Below are 21,203 nucleotides of genomic sequence, written 5' to 3' on the forward strand. Positions count from 1 at the left end.
CCTCAACTGCACTTTCCTGCCTTATCATTATATTAATTCCCTGAGTATCTAAAAAACCATCAATCTCTAACTTGAATAGACTCAACCATTGAGCATCCACAACTCTCTGGGGTAGAGAATTCCAACGATTCACAACCCTCTGAGTGAAGAAATTTCTCCTAGCGCCAGTCCTCAATGGCCGCCCCATTATTCTGGCCAGTTTCACTTCCGTCTTCCTTCTTGTTTTGGGCCGGCAACACAGCATTGCACTAAAATCTGACAATGGATTGGCCAGCTCACTCCGAGACCCAGAGGAAACGGAAAGGTTTGTTAATGTTCCTCTGAGCCTGAGGACAAGCTACAATTCTGGAAGCAGATAAAAGGGTGATTCATTTTGGAGTTGGCTGCCGAGCTGACAAGTTTTCGTGTTGAGCGACGGAATTTTATTGATTGAAACTTTCCAGAGTTTGGTTGAAGTAGGTGAGGTATTGCAGCTGTTTTCTGACATTGCTACTTCTAATCACTTAGTACAAAAGCCGAGCTTTAAAAAAATGGTCTTGTGCAACATGAAGACATTATTTAATCTCACTCAGTACGATCCTCATTCATGCAACTATCCTCTTGGGGTTCTGTTGGATTTTCACCCAGTTCGATGCAAAACATTCACAAGTTATCATTCAGGCAAAAAGGAAGTGGGACAGAAATCTTGATTCTAATAACTAGATAACCTTTTATGAAATATCTATCACTTACTGGGTTCGATCTTGCGGGAAACATAATGGCGTGTTAACAACGCATGCCATTATTAATATGTCAATCAGCCAGCAAACTCAGGGCATTGAGAGATACATTGTGAGTTGTGAATCTCGAGAACCTGCTGCTCTATTTATGGGCTGCACACACCTGTTGGTGACACACACACTCTTCAGGAGAACACATAGGATTTGTACATAAACTATCCATTGAATTTGTCATGTTAGCTAATGAATGGGGCACACCGTGAGGTATGGACCATCATATTTAAGATCCTAATTAGGGATCACTTTGGTCGAAAAGCCAGACTCGCTGCTCATTCCATGGTTGGGCTCTGACTTTAAACATCTACTCGTCGAGCTTGAGCGAGTGAGATAATCCAGATGTTGGTTTTCATCCAACTGAGTCCCATATTAAAAAAACCTGAAAGGTTATTAGCGTCAAAAATAATTTATCCTTTTCTAATAATATAACTAATAGTTTGTGTGAGACAGCAATTAAAGCTTTATTGAAAAACATTTATTAAAAACTAACTTTTTCTATCAAGAGTTGATAGATATCTTGCAGCTACTGATGCTTTCCAGCTGTTTGGAAGATTAGAGAGAGAGAGAGGGGTTCTCTGTACCCGATCCAACTCCCCACCCTCTCTTAAATACACACTGTACCCCATCCAACTCCCCACCCTCTCACACACACACTGTACCCCATCCAACTCCCCACCCTCTCACACACACACTGTACCCCATCCAACTCCCCACCCTCTCACAGACACACTGTACCCCATCCAACTCCCCACCCTCTCACACACACACTGTACCCCATCCAACTCCCCACCCTCTCACACACACACTGTACCCCATCCAACTCCCCACCCTCTCACACACATACTGTACCCCATCCAACTCCCCACCCTCTCACAGACACACTGTACCCCATCCAACGCCCCACCCTCTCACACACACACTGTACCCCATCCAACTCCCCACCCTCTCACACACACACTGTACCCCATCCAACTCCCCACCCTCTCACACACACACTGTACCCCATCCAACTCCCCACCCTCTCACACACACACTGTACCCATCCAACTCCCCACCCTCTCACACACACACTGTACCCCATCTAACTCCCCACCCTCTCACACACACACTGTACCCCATCCAACTCCCCACCCTCTCACACACACACTGTACCCCATCCAACTCCCCCACCCTCTCACACACACACTGTACCCCATCCAACTCCCCACCCTCTCACACACACACTGTACCCCATCTAACTCCCCACCCTCTCACACACACACTGTACTCCATCCAACTCCCCACCCTCTCACACACACACTGTACCTCATCCAACTCCCCATCCTCTCACACACACACTGTACCCCATCCAACTCCCCACCCTCTCACACACACACACTGTACCCCATCCAACTCCCCACCGTCTCACACACACACAATGTACACCATCCAACTCCCCACCCTTTCTTAACCACACACACTGTACCCCATCCAACTCCCCACCCTCTCACACACACACACACTGTACCCCATCCAACTCCCCACCCTTTCTTAACCACACACACTGTACCCCATCCAACCCCCCACCCTCTCACACACACTGTACCCCATCCAACTTCCCACCCTCTCACACACACACTGTACCCCATCCAACTCCCCACCCTCTCACACACACACTGTACCCCATCCAACTCCCCACCCTCTCACATACACTGTACACCATACAACTCCCCACCCTCTCACATACACACTGTACCCCATCCAACTCCCAACGTCTCACACACACACACACTGTACACCATACAACTCCCCACCCTCTCACATACACACTGTAGCCCATCCAACTCCCAACGTCTCACACACACACACACTGTACACCATACAACTCCCCACCCTCTCACATACACACTGTACCCCATCCAACTTCCCACCGTCTCACACACACACACACACACACACACTGTACCCCATCCAACTCACCACCGTCTCACACACACACACTGTACCCCATTCAACTCCCCACCCTCTCACACACACTGTACCCCATCCAACTCCCCACCCTCTCACATACACTGTACCCCATCCAATTCCCCACCCTCTCACACACACACTGTACCCCATCCAACTCCCCACCCTCTCACACACACACTGTACCCCATCCAACTCCCCACCCTCTCACACACACACTGTACCCCATCCAACTCCCCACCCTCTCACACACATACTGTACCCCATCCAACTCCCCACCCTCTCACAGTCACACTGTACCCCATCCAACGCCCCACCCTCTCACACACACACTGTACCTATCCAACTCCCCACCCTCTCACACACACACTGTACCCCATCCAACTCCCCACCCTCTCACACACATACTGTACCCCATCCAACTCCCCACCCTCTCACAGTCACACTGTACCCCATCCAACTCCCCACCCTCTCACACACATACTGTACCCCATCCAACTCCCCACCCTCTCACAGTCACACTGAACCCCATCCAACGCCCCACCCTCTCACACACACACTGTACCTATCCAACTCCCCACCCTCTCACACACACACTGTACCCCATCCAGCTCCCCACCCTCTCACACACACACTGTACCCATCCAACTCCCCACCCTCTCACACACACACTGTACCCCATCTAACTCCCCACCCTCTCACACACACACTGTACCCCATCCAACGCCCCACCCTCTCACACACACACTGTACCCCATCCAACTCCCCACCCTCTCACACACACACTGTACCCCATTCAGCTCCCCACCCTCTCACACACACACTGTACCCATTCAACTCCCCACCCTCTCACACACACACTGTACCCCATCCAACTCCCCACCCGCTCACACACACGCTGTACCCCATCCAACTCCCCACCCGCTCACACACACGCTGTACCCCATCCAACTCCCCACCCTCTCACACACACACTGTACCCCATCCAACTCCCCACCCTCTCACAGACACACTGTACCCCATCCAACTCCCCACCCTCTCACACACACACTGTACCCCATCCAACTCCCCACCCTCTCACAGACACACTGTACCCCATCCAACTCCCCACCCTCTCACACACACACTGTACCCCATCCAACTCCCCACCCTCTCACACACACACTGTACCCCATCCAACTCCCCACCCTCTCACACACACACTGTACCCCATCCAACTCCCCACCCTCTCACAGACACACTGTACCCCATCCAACTCCCCACCCTTTCTTAACCACACACACTGTACCCCATCCAACCCCCCACCCTCTCACACACACACACACACACACACTGTACCCCATCCAACTCCCCACCCTTTCTTAACCACACACACTGTACCCCATTCAACTCCCCACCCTCTCACACACACACACTGTACCCCATCCAACTCCCCACCCTTTCTTAACCACACAAACTGTACCCCATCCAACCCCCCACCCTCTCACACACACTGTACCCCATCCAACTCCCCACCCTCTCACATACACTGTACACCATACAACTCCCCACCCTCTCACACACACTGTACCCCATCCAACTCCCCACCCTCTCACATACACTGTACACCATACAACTCCCCACCCTCTCACACACACTGTACCCCATCCAACTCCCCACCCTCTCACATACACTGTACACCATACAACTCTCCACCCTCTCACATACACACTGTACCCCATCCAACTCCCCACCGTCTCACACACACACACACACACACACTGTACCTCATCCAACTCACCACCGTCTCACACACACACAATGTACCCCATTCAACTCCCCACCCTCTCACACACACTGTACCCCATCCAACTCCCCACCCTCTCACATACACTGTACCCCATCCAACTCCCCACCCTCTCACACACACACTGTACACCATCCAACTCCCCACCCTCTCACACACACTGTACCCCATCCAATTCCCCACCCTCTCACATACACTGTACCCATCCAACTCCCCACCCTCTCTCACACACACACTGTACCCCATCCAACTCCCCACCCTCTCACATACACTGTACCCCATCCAACTCCCCACCCTCTCACACACACGCTGTACCCCATCCAACTCCCCACCCTCTCACACACACACTGTACCCCATCCAACTCCCCACCCTCTCACACACACACTGTACCCCATCCAACTCCCCACCCTCTCACACACACGCTGTACCCCATCCAACTCCCCACCTTCTCACACACACACTGTACCCCATCCAACTCCCCACCCTCTCACACACACACTGTACCCCATCTAACTCCCCACCCCCTCACACACACACTGTACCCCATCCAACTCCCCACCCTCTCACACACACGCTGTACCCCATCCAACTCCCCACCCTCTCACACACACACTGTACCCCATCTAACTCCCCACCCTCTCACACACACACTGTACCCCAACCAACTCCCCACCCTCTCACACACACGCTGTACCCCATCCAACACCCCACCCTCTCACACACACACTGTACCCCATCCAACTCCCCACCCTCTCACACACACACACACACACACACACACACTGTACCCCATCCAACTCCCCACCCTTTCTTAACCACACACACTGTACCCCATCCAACCCCCCACCCTCTCACACACACACTATACCCCATCCAACTCCCCACCCGCTCACACACACACTGTACTCCATCCAACTCCCCACTCACACACACTGTACCCTATCCCGCTACCACCCCCTCACACACATGTGCTGTACCCCATCCAACTCCCCACCCTCTCACACACACACACTGTACCCTATCCAGCCAACACCCTCTCACACACACACTGTACTCCATCCAACTCCCCACACACACACACACTGTGCCCTATCCAACTACCACCCCCTCACACATACACACTGTACCCCATCCAACTCCCCACCCTGACATGGAGACACTTGCCTGTGACTGCTATATTTCCTACCTGTTTAGCTGTGGTTTGTGCTTCTTTAGAATATGAATTTGAGTGTGCACGTGTGGCACTGAAATCTGTGTGTACACAAGTATGAAGCGTGGTGGACAAAACAGGTTTAGATGTTTTTCGACCTGAGGGATGTTTTGTACATCCACACTGTTGTCCGATCCCCATCTCACCAGTGATAAAACTGCGAAAGGAGCTGAACACAACCCATTTGCATCTCTGCCTGAGTTTGTTTAGTTTAGTGATACAGCACTGAAACAGGCCCTTCGGCCCACCGAGTCTGTGCCGACCAATAACCACCCATTTATACTAATCCTACACTAATGCCATATTCCTACTAATACCCAACTGTCCCTATATTCCCCTACCACCTACCTATACTACAGGCAATTTATAATGGCCAATTTACCTATCAACCTGCAAGTCTTTGGCATGTGGGAGGAAACCGGAGCACCCGGAGGAAACCCACGCAAACACAGGGAGAACTTGCAAACTCCACACAGGCAGTACCCAGAATCGAACCCGGGTCGCTGGAGCTGTGAGGCTTCGGTGCTAACCACTGCACCACTGTGCCACCCACCGTGTTGACCAACTTACCTGAGGGCTTGACTTTGAGGATGTTGTAATGGAATGTCAGTGATGGTAGCACAGATCCCGAGGCTTTGTTTGATCCTGGTCACGTCCAGATGCTGCAATCTGAACTCTGAGATCTGTTATTTCTCTCATTCTAGGGAATCAGAGTCTTCGGTCTATAAAGGACAGGTCAGCATTAGTTACCGCTGCATTAATTATGTCTCAGATTTTATGTTCACCTCAATCATATAATTAAACAACCTTCTATATAATATAATATGGATGTATAATATATATATATATGGATAGGGAGAGAAATCTGAAGCTATTACCCAGTCTATTAGAATTTATAATCTCACCTGAAGTCATACTCTCTCTGAGATATAGCTAATTTACATTACTTTTTGAATTGAGTTCTACATGATGATGCTTGGAGGTTTTTTATTTACTCATAACACAATATTTCTATCAACTCTGAGCAGTATTTTCCAGAGATAAGATTCCTGTATATTAATTTCCTTCATATGATTCTCAAATCTTCTACTTAACCTTGGCAAGTTTGAATTATGTGTTCCTGGGCTCAGCTGATGCAACCTGCTTGATATTTTAAACATCTTTCTATTAAATTCCAATTCACAGAACATGATTTTTCTCATTTGAACCATCAAACCAAAAAGATGAGGATGTTGACAGTTTAATTTTTTTTAGCGCTGCTAGCAGGGGTTACAATGCAGTATGCTGATTGCCTGCAGAAAAAAAAAAGATGTAATTAGCTTCTACGTAGCTGGACCTGCTTTCAAGGGACAGCCGACACCAGCTGTTTGAAGGGTCTCCTGACAGATCACCAGGGAGACATAAAAGATATTATTGCAGGTGATAAGATGGAGTTTTCTGCATAGGTCTGCAAAGGATGTGGCAGTGACATCCAGGTCGCTATTTAATTCACTCTCAACATCCTCGTTCTCTCTCAATCTCCGTGGCTGTTTGCTTAGTGTTTCGTTTTTTTTTACTTTGTTGAGGCTGGAAGGGAGAATCTGTACAATTTATTTTTTTAAAGTGCGGACATTGGAAGATTTACGTGGGTAATAATGTGCTTGATGTGGCTGTGCTCTTGGGCGATGACTGGCTCTTTCCTGTAATAGTGAGATCAGCACGAGGGACTGACATGTGCAGTAATCACCCCTGACTTTGCTGATAGTATGTTTCAAAACAAAACAGTCATTTTTTCAGCAAAAGAGGAGAAGAATGAAATCCATCTTTAAGGAGAAGTAATCAAATTGAGTTTCATGTGGAACATATTACTTGGAATCAACAAAAAATAAAACACTTTTGATATGATAAAGATGTCTGAGACATCATAGTTTTCATTCCCTGATCTTTATTACAAATTCTTTTCACACTGATGAGCTGTTTTTCTGAAATACCTAATCCTGTCAACTGTCAAGAAGGAAAGAATGTTCATTTGTACAAATCCTTTCATGACATCAGTACATCCCAAAATGCTTTACAACAGATGAAGAACTTTATGAAGTGTCGTCACGGTTGTAATGTAGGAAACGCGGTCACCAATTTGTGCACAGCAAGATTCCACATACAGCAAAAAGATCTTGTGCTCACATCCCCTTTAACCCCTTCTCTAGTTGCAAAACTTAGGCCACCAAACAGAAAGGGGGTTATAATGAGAGCCTCGTTTTGCAAAGGGTTAAAAAGTGGAACAGAGTAGGCACTGTCCAGTTCAGACAGAAATCCTCATTTTGGAAAATGACACTGAACACAAGCTACCTGATACCTGGGGGACAGTCTGCTCTTGGCAGACAGAGCCTCTGAGATTGCAGGTACAAATTAAATTCCTATGAAATACACCAGAATACTAGAATAGAAGTCACTCATAGCCCCAGGTGCTGTTATATTACTGTTGCTGATAGTTTATCCTCTCCTCTTTCTTCAACTAAAGCACACAGTCCAGCAAATGTAATGTTTCATAGACTTCAGTCAAAACCCAAAAGGCTGCCATCTAAACTCCTTTGTTCTTAACAAAGGTTAGAATATTTATGTATACTGTACATATAACATTTTCAGAAAATCTTCTGGTGCGTTAGCTGAATTTTTAATACCCAGCATTTAAAATTCTCTGAAGTTCACATGTCTGATTTTACCTTTGTCTTTGTCTGGAGCTCTGTGTAGACTTGTGAACTGTTGCCTAGCCTGTGCATTACTGCCATTCCATTCTCCCTTCCCCTGTGTATTGTGACTCACTGTAAGCATTTGCTCGTTCTGATTTGAATTGGATTATGCACGCTACACTACCCTTTTCCTGGTTCGATAGCCATCTGCTTCAGTATGCAAGTCTGACCATATCTGGACTACTACTTGAAGTTCTGGTCACCATGAGGTAAATGGAGAATATCCAGACTCCAGCTACAGCTCAAGATAGAACAATTACATAGTATTTACAGCACAGAAACAAACCATTCGGCACAACTGGTCTATACTGGTGTTCATACTCCCAACATTCTTCATCTATCTTTCTATTCCTTTCTCCCTCATGTACTTACCTAGCTTCCACTTAAATGCATCCATACTAGTCATCACAACCACTCCCTGTGGTAGCAAGTTTTCACCACTTTCTGGGTAAAGATGTTTCTCCTGAATTCCCTATTGGATTTATTACTATCTTATATTTATGGCCTTGAGTTTTGGTCCTCCCTCACAAGTGTAAACCCTGTCAAAAAGCTTCATCATTTTAATTGTAGAGTAAAGAGCCCTGGCCTGTTTATTGAGGCTGATCCCAGTGTGAGAGGGACAAGGCAGGAATGACTTGATAAAGTAGCAAAGGTGACTCGTCATGTGAGGCAAGTTAGGCACTACCTCACCTGGACGTTGAGTGAGGGTGTTTTGCTTCCACCTCAGACTTGGAGGGCTAACAATACCGCCTTTCGGTGGTTAGGTAGCTCCCAGTGCAGTCAACTCCTTTTCCTTTCCACTTGTGTTCCTACCGTTTCAATACAATTTCAGATAGATTACCGACTTGCATCCACGACTGTGGCACAGGGTATAGGAACAGTGGCGCAGTGGTTAGCACCGCAGCCTCACAGCTCCAGCGACCCGGGTTCAATTCCGGGCCCTGCCTGTGTGGAGTTTGCAAGTTCTCCCTGTGTCTGCGTGGGTTTCCTCCGGGTGCTCCGGTTTCCTCCCACATGCCAAAAGACTTGCAGGTTGATAGGTTAATCGGCTGTTATAAATTGTCCCTAGTATAGGTAGGTGGTAGGGAAATATAGGGATCTGGTAGGAATATGGAATTAGTGTAGGATTAGTATGGATGGGTGGTTGATGGTCGGCACAGACTCGGTGGGCCGAAGGGCCTGTTTCAGTGCTGTATCTCTAAACTAAACTAAACTAAACTAACATGCACAAAAGGCCCGTTGCAATGGGAACAAGCTGGCTTGGTTCAGCATGCATAGCCTCAGCCTCACCTACCTGAAAGGACACTAGCTGCATGTGTTAGCTAGGCCCACCCTTCAAAAGATGTCTCAGAGGGAGACAGACAGGGCTCGATTTTCTGCCTCCACCGGGGCTGGGTTCGGAGGTGGGCAGGGCTGAAAATTAGCCCCGCCAACCAGCGTGCCGGTTCGCAGGCTCCATCCAGCCTCCGGGCCATTTTTGTGGAGGTGGGATCGGGGCCGGCAAGGCTCCATGGCATGTAGTTGATCAGGCTCATTAAGAGCCTAATTGAGGCCAATTAAAGGAGGCCAACTGGCATTTTCCAGTCAGCCTCGAGGTTCCCTCACTGGCAGGGGCCAGTTTTGGTGCCTGGAGGCAGGCATCCGGTGCAGACCTGGGGACCAGTGCTCCAGGCAGGCCTTGAGGCCTCAGGTGCAGGAAGAGCCATAGGCCACCCTGTAAATGGGTTCCACCACCTCCCAACAATGGTGTCCTGGCTGCTGAACCTATTTTTTAATTAAAGATTTGAAAAGGTTGGACAGATGACACCTCCATGTTGAAGCACCCTCTCTCCTACTTACCTGACATCGCAGTCTGCTGTTCCTCTCAAGCTGGATGACCTCCAGCTTGCCCTCCACCTTCAAGAGCCCATCCCCCCCCCCACCCTTCATTGGATGGTGAACCTATCTCCAGGCACCCCTCTGAAAATCACAATGTGACTGTTTCCCCCGGCATGGTGGGGCGGGGAGGGGGGGGGGAGGGTGGTGCGTGGAGGAGGGGTGCAGTTGTTGGAAACAGTCCTGACCTCTGTTTCCCACCTGGACAGAAAATCCAGCCCCTAGAGATGGACAATATAATTAACAGGACAGAGGGGTACAGACTCAGGATTGTGAAGGGTAAATTTGGGACAGAGGCCAGGAACTATTTCTTTCAACTGACTGTGATTAACAGTTGGCACGGGTTGCCAATGAGAGTGATGGAAGTGCTAACTTCTTCCCCACTCTATCCTCCTTTAAGACCCTCCTTGAAACATAGGAACAGAGGACTTAGGAGGAGGAGTAGGCCATTCGGCCCTTCAAGCTTACTCCGCCATTCAACAAAATCATGGCTGATCTGGTTGTGGTCTCAACTTTGCTTACCTGTCTGTCCCCCATAACCCTTGATATCAAATCTATCTAACTCAGCCTTGGATAAATTCAATGGCCCAGCATCCACTGCTTTCTGGGGAAGAGAATTCCACAGACTAACAACCCTCTGAGATAAAAAAAAATTCTCCTCATCTCCATCTTAAAAGGGAGACCCCTCACTCTTAAACTGTGTCCCCTATTTCTAGTTTTCCCCACAAGAGGAAACATCCTCCCATTATCAAGTCCCTTTTGGATCTTATATGTTTCAATAAGATTACCTCTCTTTCTTCTAAACTCCAATGGGTAAAGGCCCAACCTGTTCAACCTCTCTTCATAAGATAAACCCTTCATCCCCAGAATTACAAACCATTTTGACCAAGCTTTTAGTCACCCCCTCTGAGTATCTCCTTCTTTGGCTTGTTGTCAGTTTTTTGTCTGATTGTGCTTCTGTAAAGTTCCCTTGGATGTTTTTCTTCAACGCTAAGGTGCAAATTGTTGTTGGCTCATTCACAAAATAGAGAGCTGCTGTAATGTGAAGATGTTTGAGTTGATCAGTTTGAGTAACTGAAGGTGGTTCTTCCAAAACAATCTGTTGACCTTTCCACCTGAGGGCCATCCTTGCTGCCATTTTGGGCTAACATTTGAATGGCTTCTTGGGACAGTCAGGTTTCCATTGTCATCTGGGTGTGGGGAGCAAACAGGCGCAGTGACCTCCCAGAAATAACTCTAAAATGTGCTGGACTGTCTAACTACGTCCACTCTCAGTGGAATAAATGGACGCATTAGCAATAACAGCCTGGAACTGCAAGATTAAAATGGTGGTCCACCTGAGTCCCTCCATCAAGGGCAACGTTTGGATTTAGGACATTGATGGAAAAGGAGACCTGAATACATTGACTAATGGTTTCAGACAAACAGTGGACCAATGCCATCAAGTCCTGGCGTCATCATCATGCTTTCTTTGCTCAAAATGATTAAATGGTTACACCCTGATCTTCATTGATTCCCTCTCTATGAGAGGAGAAATTATCTTCTCTTTTTTGATGCAACTTCAGATAACTTCCTGTGAGCATTACTCCTTCCCTTCGATATCCCTCCAATTATGTTTGAGCTGTCCTTTCTCTTTAGGATTTGGCATTCATCTTGATAGGACAAACTGGTGCCTTTGTGTAGATCTAAGTAGAGTCAACCCTGAGCACAGTGTTATGCATGTAATGTCCCAATGATGCTTTCTGTAGTTTAAGTCTTTTCACTTAACTAAATAATACTGATACACTGTTAACCAGTAAGGATCTCACAAATGGAAATCTACACCATTATCCAAAGATGAGGGTCACGTCTATTCCCTTTGCCAATAATTGGACAACCTTTTCTCAAATGGGCGGCACAGTGGCGCAGTGGTTAGCACCACAGCCTCACAGCTCCAGGGACCTGGGTTCGATTCTGGGTACTGCCTGTGCGGAGTTTGCAAGTTCTCCCTGTGACCGTGTGGGTTTTTGCCGGGTGCTCCGGTTTCCTCCCACAGCCAAAGACTTGCAGGTGATCGGTAAATTGGCCGTTGTAAATTGCCCCCTAGTGTAGGGAGGTGATAGGGAATATGGGATACTGTAGGGTTAGTATAAATGGGTGGTTGTTGGTCGGCACAGACTCGGTGGGCCGAAGGGCCTGTTTCAGTGCTGTATCTCTAAATAAATAAATAAAAAAGGTGTTTAAGCCTTCAAATATCTGGCCCCTGCCTCCACGAGTTTCCCTCTTATTTTTCTGCACAACCCACATTGCACTGAAGGCAGAAACAAAAGCAAAATACTGCAGCTGTTGGAAATCTGAAATAAAAATAGAAAATGCTGGAAAACGCTCAGCAGGTCTGCTGCCGCATCTGTGAAGAGAGGAACAGAGTTAATGTTTCAGGCTGATGACCTTTCATCAGAACTGCACATTGAATTGAAGGCTATATTTTGCTGGTGGGATGTCACTTGAAGACAGTTCAGATTTGATGATGGTGTGCATGCTGCCAGTGATTTTATTGTCTATTGTGTATCCCAGATGTGTTGGCCAGTACGAGACCCTGGCAGTATCACAAGACTTTGCAAGGATTGCTCTGAAGTACCAGCTTAGCTATAGTGGTAGCAGTCTGTCTCAGTTCAAAATTTGTGGGTTCAAACTCCATTCTGGGACCTGAATACTAATCGAGGTTGACACTCCCAGTGCAGTACCAAATGCAATGCTGCATAGTTGGAGGTGCTGACATTTGGATGAGGCGTTAAACTGAGAAACAAAGACAGACAGACTTGCATTTATATAACGCCTTTTATAATCTCTGCAATTCCCAAAGCACTTTACAGCCAATGAAGTATTTTTGAAGTGTAGTTACTGTTGTAATGTAGGCTGTATCTACCTGTTAGGTTTATTTTTACATATTCGTTCATGGGATGTGGGCATTGCTGGCTAGGACAGCCTTTATTGTCCTTGAGAAGGTGGTGGTGAACCTCCTTCTTACACCGCTGGGCAGGGCCATCCACAGAGCTGTTAGGAAGGGAGTGGGTAAAAGTTGGGTGTAAAAGATCCCATGGCACTTTTTGAAGAAGATGAGAGAGCTCTTCCGATGTCCTGGCCAAGAACGTCTTTCAATTAATACATCAAATCCAGATTGATTATTCATTGAATTAATTTTGTCGGGACTTGCTGGGACCAAATGAGTTGCCAAGTATTCTTACATAACAAAGCAGCCGCACAAAAAAAAATTATTGCTTTTGAAATGTTTGGGATGTCCTGAGGACTTGGCTCGGTCTATATTCCTTCACTGGCAGGTAAAAAGATGAGCAAGCTCCTTCTGAACTGCCCGCAGGTGCCAGGACGTGTGTGAAACCTTCAAAGAATTCAGAAGCTCTGAATTGTGAGCACTACAAACACACATATGTCAGTCACTAATCCCAAACAGTTTGGAGTACAGCCTGTTCACAGGACGACCCAAATGCACAACACCGCATAGGCAGTACATGATTTATTATCATTTTTTATTGGAATTTTATCAGTGATTCTGAGTTGAAAATATTTTATTTTCACATCCAACATTCCCCACCCCATCGCTGCTATCAGGGGGTCTGCAGACAACTTCTTACATCCTTTTCTGTTTGTTACGTTTCCATGGCTGATCATCCTGACTGAAAGCCGTTCCTTCTGCTGGTGTAACTTGGGCAATCTTTTTTAACTGGAGTCAGCATTGTGTTTTTATGGTTTGACATTTACAAGAACTTGTAATGTTTTTCATAATCCATTTGACTGACTACTTCTGGTCTAAATCAAAAGGATTTACACCCTCTATAATATCTCCAAGTTCTGCAGCTTCTCTGCAATATTTAATGAAAGATATTCCCACCATCACTGCAGAACGTGGCATATCATTGCTTCATCCCAAAGCTTGCTGAATTCAGGCATTCTGCCTTTGGATTGGAAACTTGCAAATGTCACTCTTTTATTTAAGGAGAGGGAAAGAGTAATCAGATAACTACAGACCAAAAATAAAAACAAAATGCTGGAAGTACTCAGCAGGTCTGGCAGCATCTGTGGAGAGAGAAACAGAGTTAACGTTTCAGGTCTGTGACCTTTCATCAGCTACAGACCTATCTGATTAACACCAGTTCCTGAAATCTATCAGAAGAAACAGAATTGACAGGTCTGAACAGATTAAAGAGAGTCAGTGCAGGGTTGCGAAGAGTAGGCCATCTCTGATTAATCTAGAAAATTTTTTTGAGGAGGCCGTGAGTGTGGTGGTTGGAAGAGGAGTGCCAATGGATGTTGTTGAAAAGGCATTTGATAAAGTTCTGCACAAGAAGTTATTTTCATAACTGAAAGCAATGGAATTGGAGGTAACCTTGAGGCATGAGTTGATAATTGGGAGGTGAGAGAGAGATAGTAGGGGTAGAAATAATGTTCTCTGATTGATAGGATGTGACAAGTGGTTCCCCAGGGCTCTGCAGTGATGTCCTAGCTTTTCACCATGTATAGTAATGGCTTGGATGAAGGAATATAGTTGTATATCTAAGCTTTGTGATGACCCTGATATAGAAGGCACAATAATTTGTGTAGATGGGAGCAGTCACGAAGGAGTCTAGACAACCTTAAATGAGTGGGCAAAGCTATGGCAGATGAGCTTAAGGTGAGGACGTCGACTTTGGATCTGAGAAAGATAATTTGGGAGTTTCTTTAATGGTGGAGACTTGGAGCAGTGGAGGAGCAAAGGGATTTAGATGTCCATGTGCACAAAATACGAAAAGGAAGTGCACAAATGTAAAAAGCAAATAAAGAGACTAATGGAATGTTGACCTTCATCTGGAATACAAAAGGAAGGAAGTAATGCTACAGTTGTACAGAGCACACTCCAGAGACTTGAGCACAAATTTTGGCTGACACTGCAGTGCAGTACTGAGAGAGTGCTGCAGTGTCTGAGCTGCCATCTTTCAGATGAGACAATTAAACAGAAGCCCTGTCTTCCCTGTAAAAGATGCCTGACACTGTTTTGAAGAAGAGCAGGAAAGGTCTCCCTGGTGTCCTGGCCAATATTTGTCCCACTGGTCATTATTACATTGCTGTTTGTGGGATCTTGCTGTGTGAAAATTGGCTGCCACGTTTTGTACATTACAACAGTGACTAGACCTCAAATGTACTTCAGTGGCTGAAAAGCACTTTGGAACATCCGGTGGTCGTGAAAGGCGCTATATAAATGCAAGAATTGTTTCCCTTCCCATGCATTGTCATCCCTTACTTGATAAACACAAAAATTTCAAAGTGAAGAGTCATAAGAGTGCTCACCTCCCTTGTTTTTGGGAACTGCAAAGCTAAAGTTATACCTCGTCAAGGCCAGCTAGTCTCACCTCTGAGTTAGAAGACTGTCTACTCTTTATAAATTAGGATGATGTTCCAGTGCAGAACTGAGGTGAGATGTTTAAATTAGGTCATCTATGTTGGTTGTAATGGATGACTAAAGATTTCTTCATGGTATTCAAAGAGTAACGGGAAGATCTCCTAGTGTCAGAGGGAATATAATTCGCAACGAAACACAGTGACAAGTCTTTCATCTCATAACTAAATGGCTGCTGTATTTTCCAGTGGAACAGAGAACTCCTCTTTGCTGACGATGCTGCTTTAACATCTCACACTGAAGAGTGTCTGCAGAGACTCTTCAACAGGATTGCAGCTGCCTGCAATGAATTTGGCCTAACCATCAGCCTCAAGAAAACGAACATCATGGGGCAGGACGTCAGAAATGCTCCATCCATCAATATTGGCGACCACGCTCTGGAAGTGGTTCAAGAGTTCACCCACCTAGGCTCAACTATCACCAGTAACCTGTCTCTAGATGCAGAAATCAACAAGCGCATGGGTAAGGCTTCCACTGCTATGTCCAGACTGGCCAAGAGAGTGTGGGAAAATGGCGCACTGACACGGAACACAAAAGTCCGAGTGTATCAGGCCTGTGTCCTCAGTACCTTGCTCTACGGCAGCGAGGCCTGGACAACGTATGCCAGCCAAGAGCGACGTCTCAATTCATTCCATCTTCGCTGCCTTCGGAGAATACTTGGCATCAGGTGGCAGGACTATATCTCCAACACAGAAGTCCTTGAAGCGGCCAACACCCCCAGCTTATACACACTACTGAGTCAGCGGCGCTTGAGATGGCTTGGCCATGTGAGCCGCATGGAAGATGGCAGGATCCCCAAAGACACATTGTACAGCGAGCTCGCCACTGGTATCAGACCCACCGGCCGTCCATGTCTCCGCTATAAAGGCGTCTGCAAACGCGACATGAAATCGTGTGACATTGATCACAAGTCGTGGGAGTCAGTTGCCAGCATTCGCCAGAGCTGGCGGGCAGCCATAAAGACAGGGCTAAAATGTGGCGAGTCGAAGAGACTTAGTAGTTGGCAGGAAAAAAGACAGAGGCGCAAGGGAAGAGCCAACTGTGCAACAGCCCCGATAAACAAATTTCTCTGCAGCACCTGTGGAAGAGTCTGTCACTCTAGAATTGGCCTTTATAGCCACTCCAGGCGCTGCTTCACAAACCACTGACCACCTCCAGGCGCGTATCCATTGTCTCTCGAGATAAGGAGGCCCAAAAGAGGCGCTATAATGCTTCAAAGTTATTCATTGTATCTGAGGATCGTTGAGATGTTTCCATGAAATACGATAAGATAAATGGTAGTCTTTCTTAGCCTTTTGCGGAATCACTGTAGTAACATTTTTTTTTTTAAAAGAGCAAGCTCCTCTGCGTTATTTTAGTGCCATTGTGTCATTTTACAAAGCACAAAATCATTCAGCCGGGGACGCATCAAAGAATGCTGTGACGGAAATCATACCCGCCAAATGGAAACAGATTAATTTTGTCATAATTTTGAACACTACTTGAATCTTTTTACTGGACATTGAACATAACTTGTTTAAAAGGACCACAGAGTTGAACAACTAAAAACATGGTTGCACATTTGCATTCTGAGAGACAGTTGAATAGAGAGACAATGGAAGTGCTCACTGATTCAATTAACAAGATTGGTTTGGGCAACAGTGATGATCCACATCTTATCTGTGTAAGAGCCAGCACTTCACCCCACCACCGAGTGTCACGGAGACTCTCCAAGAAACCCTCCAAGAAGTTGCTATTTCAAACAGAGATGGTCACATGACTTACCTGCTGGCTGGACTGGGGACTGTTTTTAATTGTGCCACACAGAAAGGTAACAGACTGCAATTTGAAGACAAAAGCGAAGGAAGGTCTCTCCCTGTCTCTCTCTGTCAAGTAAAGTCCCAGGGACCCACGGTTGCAGCTAGAGTGATAAGGCTAATAAACTTACATCTTTCTTGTTTAAACCTAAGAAAACCTGTCTGATTGGTTCATTTGCAATTACAATTAGAGTGCAGTGAGCAAAGGGTTCACCGAGGGGGTCAGCTAAAATCACTGTCTTTTTAAAAGATAAACCCTGTTACGGCCAAAGCAGGAAAGGGGCAAGAGGGGAGCCTGAGACCCCTTCCTCACCTGATCGTAACAATGCAAAAACTACAGGGTGACAGCAGGCAAAATGTTAGGACCCATTTGTTTACAAGACTTTAAGATGTTTGTAGATCTTTGGGGCAATGGAATATTTTTGAAGACTATTAGATTCTGCTCAGTTTAACCTGTAGAAAGGTTCAAGGCACAAGGTGAAGTTAAGCTCCTTAAATTTATTTCTCATCTTGAATAAGTTGGTAGGCACCCATTTAGGAAGTGATATAAGTTGATGTGGTGCACTTTCAGCCTAAAATTGTGCTATTTTATTGTCAAGACATGAAATGCCTCATTCCTCGAGGTTTCACAAGCTAATGGACTTCTCTTTTTCTCCTTGATTCTCAATATAGAGGGACTGCTTGAAACAAAAAGACAAGTTTCTTTTCATCAAATCCAAAACAAATTGATGGTGGGTATGTATTTTGATTATCCAGTCTATGTTTCAGATCTATGTGTGACAGATGGATTGGAGCAGTGGTATCTTCTCAATTTTGGGACCCAACATATATCCAGACAACACTAACAGGGTAAAAGTCTTTGGCCTCTGTTTAATCCATGCTTTTGTTACTCCCAGACTCAAATTGTTCTAATGCTCACCTGTCCACTATCATCCCTATGCTCACTGAGCTACATTGGCTCCCGGTCTGGCAATGTCTCAATTTTAACATTCTCACCCATCTTTAATCCCTCCCTGACCTCACCCCTCCCTAATTCTGTAATCTCCACCAGCCCTATCACCTTCCAAAATCTCAGTGCTCCTCTAGTTCTGGCCTCTTACGCATTCCAGATTTTCATCACTGCACCATTGATGGCCATGCCTTCAGCTGTCTGGACCCTAAGCTCTGGAATTCCCTCGCTAAACCTCTCCGCCTCTCTACCTCTCTCTCCTCCTTTAAGATGCTGCTTAAAACATACCTGTTTGATCATGCTTTTGGTCACCTGTCCTAATATCTCTTTAAGTGGTTTCAAATTCTATTTGATAATACTCCTGTGAAGCGCCTTGGGATGTTTTAGTATGATAAAGATGCTATATAAATACAAGTTACTGTTGAGCCTTTCAGAATTCTGTGTCCCATTCAAAAGAAGAATTATAGTGACACTTGCATGAAACTAGGTTGTTTTGCTTTCTTTCGAATTAATTGCTGCAATTTTAAAATGGATTTACAGTGGATACAATAGATGAATAGAAAACAAACTGAGGTACTACAACAAATAGGTAAAAATTTACTTCTGGAAAGATTACAATAATAATTTAGAAAATGATAATCATGCAAAGGTGGATAGCATTCGAGATGAGGCAGGCAATAATTATGTTGACAATGCTTCACAATAAAGGCCTGGCTCTGTTGATGCTGAACAGTGCCTTCAACTCCTACAGAAGCCTTCACAAGCACTTGCATACAATTGACAGAGATTGCCTACCAACTCTCGTCCATTCGCTTTTCATAAACATTTGGAAGCTGCAGGTTGTGAAAGCTACACTTGACAACACAGATACAAAGTGGATAATACAACTGTCCTCCGCCTCTTCAGCCACTCCAGCGTTCCCCGATTTGGCCCCTTTCACATGTACAAATTGATATAGGCCCTGTGTTCTTGACCCTCTCCCAACCAATCGTCTCAAATAACTTAACCATCTTTAATTTTGGAAAATCAGTTGCAGAGTCTGCGCGTAATGAATAGAAAATGAAATCAGGCAAAGTTCTTCTTAATATGTTCCATATAACTGACAATATAATAATGATTAGTGGAGGTTACAGAGATAGGAAGGGATGTGCGGCATTGAGGGATTTGAAAACAAGGAAAGGAATTTTTAAATCGAGGAATTGCCAGACTGTAAACTAAGGTAGGTCAGCGAGCATCGGGATGATGGATGAACAAGACTTGGTGCGAGATAGGATATTGCAGCAGAACTCAAGTTTATGGAGGGTGCAGTGTGGGAGACCAGGCAGGAGAGCCTTGAAATAGTCACGTTTTGAAGTAACTAAGGTCTAGATGAGGGTTTCAGCGACAGATGTTGCATCTTTAGAGTTGGAAACTTGCAACCTAACAATGACACACTTAGATTTCGATAACATCTTGTCAGATCACTGAAGCATGTACAAGTGCTTCAGACAGTGGATTACTTTCAGCAGCATAGGAATTGTTGTTTAAGTGTTAAAGGTGCTTTTATATTGCAGTTTTCATCCAGGCTCGGCAAGTCCAGCACCTGGGAGCCAATTCCTTATGTTCATGTTGTTTTGTGGACTCAATCTTACTTGAGTTTACATGTCTGCTGCATTTAATTCTACAAGTGCCAAGAGCAGCAATGAGCTGCCAGCACTTGAATGAAAGGCATGAAAATATAAAAGACACTTTGAGCAAGTGGGCTCTGTTTTTGTTGTTATGTGTCTCGTTTGCGACTGAAAAAACATCAGAGACTAGATGTTGCAGTTTTGGAGAATAAAGTTAAACAGAAAGCTGTTTAAGGAGTCCTGGAGTAAATGATGATTTTTAAGGAGGAGGTAGATGGATTTTTGAAATCTTGGGGAGTCAAGGGTTATGCAGAGCAGGCGCAAAAGAGGAGTTGAGGCCTAAGACAGATCAGCCATGACCTTATTGAATGGCGGGGCAGGCTTGAGGGGCTGAATGGCCTACTTCTGCTGCTCTAATGTTCTTATGTTCTATTCTAGTTATAAATGTCACAGCAAAAGTGATGGTTTTGGAAGGTAGAAAATGTGGATTAAGCCCCAGAGTCCAGAGGTTGAGTGATCAAGCTTCGGGCACTGATAACGTGCTCTGTGTTAAACCTTTCATGGTTTTTGTTGCTTTACGAATTTCGAAGGTGAAGGGGTGATTTGATCGAAGTTTTCAAGATATTAAGGGGAACTGATAGGGTCGATAGGGAGAAACTATTTCCGCTGGTTGGGGAGTCTAGGACGAGGGGGACGCAGCCTAAAAATTACATCCAGGAATTTCAGGAGTGATGCTCGGAAACATGTCTACGCGCAAATGATGGTAGAAATTTGGAACTCTCTTAAGCCAATTACAGTTGGCGCGAGGTCAGTTTTTAATTTTAAATCTGCGGTTGATAGATTTTTGTTAACCAAAAGTATTGAAGGATACAGGGCAAAGGGATATGGAATTAAGTCAAAAATCAGCCATGATCTCATTGAATGGCAGAACAAACTCGAGGGGCTGAATGGCCTCCTCCTGTTCTATGAGGGCAATCAAAAGCTGCTGAAAACTTTGGTACTAATGTTGAGCATTGGATTCAGCCGAAAGAGTAACTTTCCCTTTCGAGACTGACTGACATACCAAGCATTTTTAAAATTCTGCTCTTTCCATTTTGAA

At 45.7% G+C, this 21,203-nt stretch overlaps 1 long non-coding RNA gene across 1 annotated transcript in view; it reads left to right on the plus strand.

The window, feature by feature from the left end:
• The window catches only part of LOC137355399 (uncharacterized), a 279,964-nt gene that overhangs the window by 232,124 nt on the left and 26,637 nt on the right, over positions 1 to 21,203 (plus strand). Inside the window, exon 5 of the long non-coding RNA XR_010970921.1 lies at positions 18,221 to 18,279. This is a non-coding gene — a long non-coding RNA (uncharacterized lncRNA). The remainder of the gene's footprint in view (positions 1 to 18,220; positions 18,280 to 21,203) is intronic.

The sequence above is a fragment of the Heterodontus francisci genome, chromosome 42 (genome assembly GCF_036365525.1).
Source record: "Heterodontus francisci isolate sHetFra1 chromosome 42, sHetFra1.hap1, whole genome shotgun sequence".
NCBI lineage: Eukaryota > Metazoa > Chordata > Chondrichthyes > Heterodontiformes > Heterodontidae > Heterodontus > Heterodontus francisci.